Here is a 9366-nt window from a genome sequence, read left to right on the forward strand (position 1 = left end):
AGTATGCAACCCCCACCACCTCAATGTTATTCTTTGAAAATAAAGATTCAGGTTTAGGAGCATTCTAATTTGATCTTTACCATTCAGGAAAGTATTGGGCAAGCATGCAAGATCTGCTCGCAAGGAATTGATTTCTTCGAAGAAAGAGAAGGCAAGGTGATTTAAGTTTTTAATGTTGGTATGTAGGGATAATGCATGAAAAATCTAATGACCATCAGTACTTTCAAGTTGGAGTGAAGAGTGGAGCTAGCGACGCCTCTGTGATCTTCGCCGCTGCCAACTATTATCTACTCCAACTATGCTTTTCATTAAATAAATGGTCCATGGCTGGCATTTTGCCTTGTCAATTGTGTCATGGAACTGAATTATTTCTATCCAGAAGTCCATTCTATCAACTAAATGTTTAGGTTGTGGCATTAGTTATGTATGAATCTACTTTAGTACTATGCTTGTAATAGGGCCATTGTCTGTTGGTTGGATTGGCCATTTGTTGTCACCTTGGTACAAAGCCAGTCATAGACACAGTACCCAGGGCCATTCTGTAGTTGTTGTGCAAATAAGTTTGAGTAACTATTTTATTATCTTCTACTAAAAACACCTCATCTTTTGTAATGTTTCTACTTCGTAGAGCTGCATTATTACCAGTCTCATCAACTTTCTTCCATACTGTAACGTAAGTGGTACCCCTATTTCATATGATTTCTATATAAAATTGCCTTTAAATTTTGTACCGACCTATATGTTATAGGAATCAGCTGCTTGAAGCGACCTACTATAGAGTTATATCTAGCATGCACCAACCTTAACATTTTGGTATAAAAATAAAAGGATAACAATAGGATCCAATTACATGGGATTTAATAAACAAGGTTCCCATTCCTTGCAGTTAGGTTCACACAATAGAACACACAGTTCCAAATACATCATGAATCAAGATATATATAATTCATCGAAATGTGCCTCCATGATTAACAGACAATGCCCCTCTTAATTCACTACCAGGCTAGACGAGATTACATATAGAGTACATGAATTTATAACACCACATTACATGAATTTATAGAGCTCCCCTGACGACCCTATCTCGTCGCCCATGGCATTCTCATTGACACCGGTGCAGTCAATATCATTTTCCTTGGTCACCCCACCTTGTCCCCCGAAACGGGACAAGGTTTTCAAAATGGGTGCCTGAGACAACCACTCCCCCAAAATTCGTGTAGACGGCACGGTAAAAATCCTGCCTTTACCCCTTCTCGGACCGTCCTTAAATACTTGCACGTCCCGCACTTCTCCCTCACAAACCAGTAACTTCCTTTCTTTGGCGCACTAGTTTCCATCTTCTTTCGGCGTCCTCTTGGCTTCCAAGCAAACCCCCAGTTCATCTGCGTTCCGCCTCATCTTCCCAATGGCGACACCATCGGCAACTCCTCCAGCAACAGAAATTCCAGCGGCAACTCCAATGGCGGCGGCAGCAGCTCCATCGGCGGCGGCAGCAGCTCCATCGGCGACAGAGGTTCCATCGGCGGTGTCAGCAGCGGTAGCTCCACCAGCAGCCCCGTCAGCGACGATGACTTTCATCCCGGAGGTATTTACCTGGAACTTTTATTTTTACTTTTACCACCCCAAGCACTTGTTTTAGATCCATTCTTAGTTCTCCCCCTTTTACCTTTTTTAGGCGGTTAGACACCAAATCACCATTCACCTTTCTGAAGCTCCAGGCCTAATCTGTTTAGGTCCTATGGGAAGTCCAGACCCAACTGTTCTGATAAACTTAGAAACCCACAGAATCTCATTTAAACAATCCCTAATGGAATTGGATCAGTGGTCAGGCACCTTTAGATCTTGGCCGAATGAAACCCCCGGTTGGAAAGAATGGTACCAAAGGATAGCCAACTCCAAAAGAGTTCAATGGGACGAACGAAAAATCGGCCAAGGCATCAATCTCTCTCTGTCTCAAATGGAGAGAAATGAACCCTTGGTGATGGCGGCCTCTTACTTCTGGTCCAACACCCTCAATGCTTTCCTTTTCGGCCATGGGCCTATGACCCCCACTCTGGCCGATGTGGTAATGTTGACCGGCCTTGATATTTCCTATCCCGATACCCCCTTCCATTATCTGGTCAAGCCGACCTATCGGCTGGAGACAAAAGCAATAGGCGGGTGGAAGGGGTACATTAAGAACAATATGAAGACTGGGGCCGTTTCAGAGAGAGAGCACGCGGCCTTCCTGATGATGTGGTTGGAGAAACATCTTTTCTGTGGCAGGGTAGTCGGTCCGTCTTCCAACACACAGGCTTTGGCCGAAGCATTATCAACAGGAGCCTCAGTCCCCCTCGGGAAGCATCTACTGGGATCGGCCTATCACATGCTACTCCAAATCGGCGTCAAACTATCCAAGAGAGAGCCGATTGGAAACCCAGGTGGCCCTGGTGTTATCAATCTCTGGCTCAACTTATACATGAGCAAGATCTCTCAGCATCGGTGGAGCACATGACATTCCCCAACATTGAATCAGAAGAAAATCCCACCCTACGGCGCCGATGCACTTCCTTTGGCGAGGCAGCATCAGTCTTCCCCGGTTGCCCGCTTACTGCCACCAAAGTAGCCGAATACTTCATATGTTTTTACAACAGCTTCAGCGAAGAAACCACCAGCTGGTATCCGTATCAGAGGGCAGAGCCGCTTTTTGAACTCCCTTTCTATTATGACTCGACGACCAACACCTTTGAAAATGATCTTATGGACGTCTTGACCAAACTGGGGATTCTACCGGTGAACTTTTTCTCGGGGAAGGATGCCCCTACTTATGAATTTTATAACCCATCAGTTGTGGCTCGGCAGTTCGGCCTAGGTCAGCTGCCGATTGGAGCTTATTTCGCCGATCGCGTGAAATTCCGTGACGGGCTCACCAAGGGCCTTGACTACAGTCGGCTGTGCGACCGAGTGCCTGATTCCAGCACCATCAATCTAAACAATTGGATAGTAGCTCCTTTTGCTGTCCAACCAGTCAAATTATGTTGGGCATAATGGAAGCACCACCTATTTTGTGCATCCCCCGCGACATATTGCAATGATCTGGATCCTGAGAACATCGACCCGAGTACAGAGGTACTGCTTTTTCTTCAACCAATTTTGATGTTATTTTCTTTCTTATGCTGCAAATTTGTCTCTAACTCTTGCCTTTTTACAGTCCAGGAGTCAACTTCCCCCAAAACGCAGCTGGAGTGGCAGGCCGATAGAGAACTGCTACCTGTACACGGAATTCCCACTCATCGGCCATCACGCCCCGACCATTGATGACATCACCATCGGCCGATTGAAACAGACGCCGAAGAAAGCCGTAAAGAAGACAAGCCGCCGAGTGCGCGCCCGCACGGAATCGGCCGATCAGTCTGCGGCGGCATCGGCAGAATCTTTGGCTGCACTGATCCTCCCAGTCATCGAGGAGGTTGATCCCCAAGCTGCTACAGAAGTCGAAGCAGCTGCTACATCACTGCTATTGGAAGCCATTCAGGTAACCTCGTGTTCACATCCTCCTGAGCATTCCTCCGCAGCAATCGGCAACACCCCAAGCAGAAATCGGAGCACCGGTGCTCCCTCCCACTGAGGTAAAGAATCCCTTAACTCAATTCTTTGATACTTAATCAAAAGCTTGACCAATTCTGATGCAGGCTACTCTTGGCATGTTAATTGTACCTTCTCAACAGCCATCGGCTAGGGAAGCCACGGAGGTACAGTAATCGCCATACGCCATCAAACTTACTCCTTTGTATTATACTTATAAGAATTTGCTCTTCATACCTTTCCTGGAGGCCATCCGAGTAGGATGCCAATAATCTTCGAATCCTCCTGCTCTGATGAGCCGGTCGCACCAGTTCCAGAATCAAGGGCAGCACTCCCGCAGGCACAAATAGAAGAAATCCGCCTTAGAGAAGAGACTTGTTACCCGAATCGGCCGATTTCCCATTACCGTCGGCTAATCCATTTTTATATTCTTTTGCAGGAACAAGATACCCCTAACAATAGTCTCTTTTCCTTTACGGTCACGCTTTCTAATGACGAGAAGGTCGCTTCGCGTCAAGTTACCCTGAGCTCAATCCCTGTTGACATCCACGCCAAACTTGAGAGTATACGGACCCTCCTCCAAGAAGACATCGGCCGATTGGTGGAGGACGCCTCGCCGATTCGGCAGCTCTTCAGTGATATCATCAGCCGAGTCCCAGAAGAGGCGGAAGAAGCTCTGGCACCCGCTGCATACATTGAATCAATGCGGATCCCCGTATTCAGAGCCTTGCACCACATGGCCGATCACGCTAATCTAGTTAAAGCTCATGAGGAGGAAGATTCTTACAAGCACCGAGCCCAAGAGGTACATCACCGGATCCACTTCCTTGAAAATTCCCGCTCGGGTATTGTTGGTGCTATAGATCGCCTCAAGCACCGAAGGGCGGAGCTCGCCAAGGAGATGGAGTAGGTGACCAAGGACATAGCCGTTGAAGAGAAGAAACTTCAGGACCTCCCCTCTGTCATCGCCGATTTGAAGCAAGAAAGACAACACTGGGCCCACGAGGCAATCAGACTTCATCGCCATATGCCAGAAGTCCCAGGATCGGCCGATGATGACCAACGAGTTTTAGACTTGGCCGATCAAGTTAGGCAACGAGCGATTGCGGCCATTAATGCCCTCCTTGGATGAACTGCAAAAATGCTGGCTGCTCTGTAAAAAAAAACATTAATGTCATTTTGACCGTTTGATATGCAAATCCAATTCTGACCCGTCCATCGTGGTGGCCTTTCATTTATTACTCCTTTTACTCCGATGGGACGTGTCTTACCAAACTTTTGCCCCTTTTCTTTATATAAGTATGGGACCCCGTATTGTTTCCAAGGGCACTTGCCTCGCTCGTCCTCTTCTCCTCTGGTAGTTCACACCATCGGACTATTCACCGAGATGTCTTCTTCATCTTCTTCCTTTTCCTCCTCCTCCGTCAACTAGAAATGAGATCTTTCCTTCACCCTCTATTTCCTGGCTTGACATTTTGATCAGCCTGACGTCGAGAGGTTGTTTGTCGATTTTCAGCCGAGACGCCTTAGTCCCGAATTGGAACGAGCAATCAAGATCATGCACTCTGATGAACCCTTGTCGCAGGAGGATAGAGATTTGATCAGAGCCCACCGCGAAGAACTCAGGGACCACATCCCTACTGAAGTTTAGAGGATCCGGGATCACATCGACGCCAACTGCTCCAGGCGGCTGCCAATCTAAAGGAGTCATCTACTCCCTCATCCAGTCACCCTTGAAGACACCGCAGCGGGGACGTCTCGACCACCGCTAGATTGGAGCCACCCTCTTCCACGCCAGATTGAAGCTAAAGCTGCGATGAAGGATGTGGAGGAAAGGAGCACCCTGTTGGGATACGAGGTAGGCTACACTAGCGCAAATCAAAATTTCTACCGCGTATAACCAGGAAGAACTGCCGTATAAGGATCACGGGATTACCACTCGACGCACTACTGGTGCGGAAGATGTAGATATGCGTCGATGCAGCGAAGACGATCACGTAGTCGTACGTAGTCGATCAACGTCACGTCCAGCAGCTCCTCAGCAGATCGTCCACGTGCAGCAAGATCGCCTCCGGTGCCGCGGCTCATCGTCGGCTCGTCGTGGCTCGTTGGCGGCTCGTCGATGGCTCGTCCAAGTGCTGCTGGCGCAACACCTCCAAGGTATCCACACGTGCAGGGAGGAAGCATCGCAAGCCGGACTGCTAGATCCGCGAGATGCAACAGGCGAGGGCGTGGGAGGCGCGGCAGGTGTGTTTCGCCAAAAGGTGTGTACCCTAGGGCGCCCCCACCCCTCTATTTATAGAGGTTCCTGATGGGCCTCTGGATCCGAGGCCCATTAGTACTTCTAAACCTAATCCAACTCAGATCAGATCCGAATTGGGCTTCCAGCCCCTTAAGTGTGTGACCCTATGGGTTCGGATACGTATAGACATGGCCCGAGTACTTCTACTCGGCCCAATAGTCGGTAGCGGCCTCTAGCAAGACGTGCCAACTCCTATACGCACACGAAGATCATATCAGACGAACCATCACAACATAATATACATGCTATTCCCTTTGCCTCACGATATTTGGTCTAGCTTCAAGCCGACCGCTCTTTCTCGATACTGTGATTCGGAATCCCTTTGTAGGTTAACTCTTAACCGTACGTAGCATGGCCATGCATTTTCGGATCCGATCACTCGAGGGGCCCAGAGATATCACTCTCAATCAGAGAGGGGCAAATCCCATCTTGATTGACCATGTCTCATAGCATGCTTCTTGACAAACCCGAAAGCTACCTTTATAACTACCCTATTACGGCGTAGCATTTGATAGCCCCTAAGTAGGTCGATCCACATCTAGAATACATGCGACAATCTCAGGTCTAAGGACAAAGCGTATATGTTGTTTAAAGAGAGAACTACTTCTCGTGTTGGGTCAGTCCTAGCACATGTCTCCACATGTGTCCACATTATTAGTTCAACATCTCCATGTCCATGACTTGTGAAACATAGTCATCAACTAATACATGTGCTAGTCTAATATTCATGTGTGTCCTCACATGAACTCCGACTAGGGACAACTTTAGAATAATCATACAAGTAAAGAGTTTCACATACAATTCACATAATTGCAAATCAATTCAAGTAGCCTTCAATGGATATTCAATGAACACAACATACAAATCATGGATACAAATGGAATATCATCATCTCTATGATTGCCTCTAGGGCATACCTCCAACAGTCTCCCACTTGCACTAGAGTCAATCTAGAAGGTACCTAATACCCATAGCTCTTACATGCGCATCATGCTTAGCCTGCGGGAGTGGTTTTGTCAACGGATCAGAAATTTTCAGATCCGTGTGTATTTTGCATATCTTGATCTCACCCCGGTTAACGAAGTCTCGAATGAGATGAAATCGCCGCATTACGTGTTTGTTCTTCATGTGGTTCCTTGGCTCCTTTGCTTGCGCAATTGCCCCATTGTTATCACAGTAGAGATTGAATGGGCTAGATGCATTCGGGAACACACCAAGCTCAATGAGGAAATTCCTTATCCAAACACCTTCCTTCGCGGCTTCCGAAGCCGCGATGTACTCGGCTTCTGTAGTAGAATCAGCCACCGTCTCCTGCTTGGAACTCTTCCAACTAACAGCACCACCATTCAGCGTAAACACAATTCCTGATTGTGACTTTGAATCATCTCTGTCGGTTTGGAAACTAGCATCGGTGTAACCTGTTACAACGAGCTCCTCCTCACCTCCATAGACGAGGAACATATCTTTAGTCCTTCTCAAGTACTTAAGAATGTTTTTCACTGCTGTCCAGTGACTCTCACCTGGATCAGATTGGTGTCTACTTGTCATACTTAGCGCATATGAAACATCTGGGCGAGTACTTATCATTGCATACATGATAGATCCAATAGCCGAGGCATATGGCACTCTACTCATGCGATCCCGCTCATCAGCAGTCGAAGGACACTGAGTCTTGCTGAGATGTATGCCCTGTGACATAGGCAAGAACCCTTTCTTTGCCTCTTCCATGCTGAACCGCTTCAACACTTTGTCAATGTAAGTATCTTGGCTTAAACCTATAAGCCTTCTCGATCTATTTCTATAGATCTTAATGCCCAGAATATATGCCGCTTCCCCTAAGTCCTTCATTGAAAAACTATTTTTCAGTGAAGTCTTTACGGACTCAAGCATAGGAATGTTATTTCCAATCAGTAATATGTCATCCACATATAAGATTAGAAATACTACAGAGCTCCCACTAACCTTCTTGTAAACACAAGACTCTTCTTCGTTCTTGGTGAAGTCAAACCCTTTGACCACTTCATCAAAACGAATGTTCCAACTCCTAGATGCTTGCTTCAATCCATAAATGGATCTCTGAAGCTTGCATACCTTTCCAGCATTTTTCGGATCGACAATACCCTCGGGCTGTATCATTTACACGTCCTCAGTTAGGTTTCCATTCAGGAAAGCTGTCTTGACATCCATCTGCCATATCTCATAATCGAAATATGCAGCTATAGCTAGAATAATCCGAATGGACTTAAGCATCACTACGGGCGAGAAGGTCTCGTCGTAGTCAACTCCTTGAACTTGTCGAAAACCTTTTGCAACAAGTCGTGCTTTATAGATGTGAACATTTCCATCCATGTCCTTTTTCTTCTTATAGATCCACTTGCACTCTATGGCTTTAACACCATCAGGCGGGTCAACCAAGTTCCAAACTTGATTGTCTCCCATGGACTCTATTTCGGATTGCATGGCATTCTGCCATTTTTCGGAGTCTGGGTCCATCATTGCTTCTGCATATGTCGCAGGCTCATCATTGTCCAACAATAATATTTCCCACATTTCGCGGAGCCTTGCCGACCTTCGTGGTTGTGGCAGTGCTTCTCTTGCCATGGGTATCTCAACTTGTTCTGCTACGTTAGCATCACTCATTGATTCTTGCCCGATTGGCTCATCTTGAACTTCTTCAAGATGCACTGTCTTTCCACTCTTTTCTCCTTTGAGAAACTCTTTCTCTAGGAAAACCCCGTTCCGAGCGACAAATACTTTGCCTTCTGATCGGTTGTAGAAATAATATCCCAAAGTTTCCTTTGGGTATCCCACGAAAATGCACTTATCCGACTTGGGTGTGATCTTGTCCGACTGAAGTCGCTTGACAAACACTTCACATCCCCAAATCTTTAGAAAAGACAAACTAGGAACCTTTCCAGTCCATATCTCATATGGTGTCGTCTTAACTACGGATTTAGATGGTACCCTATTAAGTGTGAAAGCTGCTGTTTCTAGAGTGTATCCCCAAAATGACAACGGTAGGTCCGACTGGCTCATCATTGATCGAACAATGTCTAACAAGGTTCGATTACGTCACTCGGACACCGTTTCTCTGAGGTGTTCCAGGCGGCGTAAGTTGTGGAACAATTCCGCAACTCTTTAGATGATTGCTAAACTCGTGGCTCAAATACTCGCCTCCACGATCAGATCGTAAGGCCTTAATTTTCTTGCCACGCTGATTTTCAACTTCATTCTGAAATTCCTTGAACTTTTCAAAGGTTTCAGACTTGTGCCTCATCAAGTAGACATAGCCATATCTACTAAAATCATCAGTGAAAGTTATGAAGTATTGGAATCCTCCTCTAGCCGTTGTGCTCATTGGTCCGCATACATCACTATGTACGAGTTCTAACAAGTCTACTGCTCTCTCAGGAAATCCTGTGAAAGGCGTCTTGGTCATCTTGCCTAGCAAGCAAGCCTCGCATGTCTCGTATGATTCAAAATCAAACAAATTTAGAAGT

Source organism: Setaria italica, chromosome IV (genome assembly GCF_000263155.2).
Source record: "Setaria italica strain Yugu1 chromosome IV, Setaria_italica_v2.0, whole genome shotgun sequence".
Lineage (NCBI taxonomy): Eukaryota > Viridiplantae > Streptophyta > Magnoliopsida > Poales > Poaceae > Setaria > Setaria italica.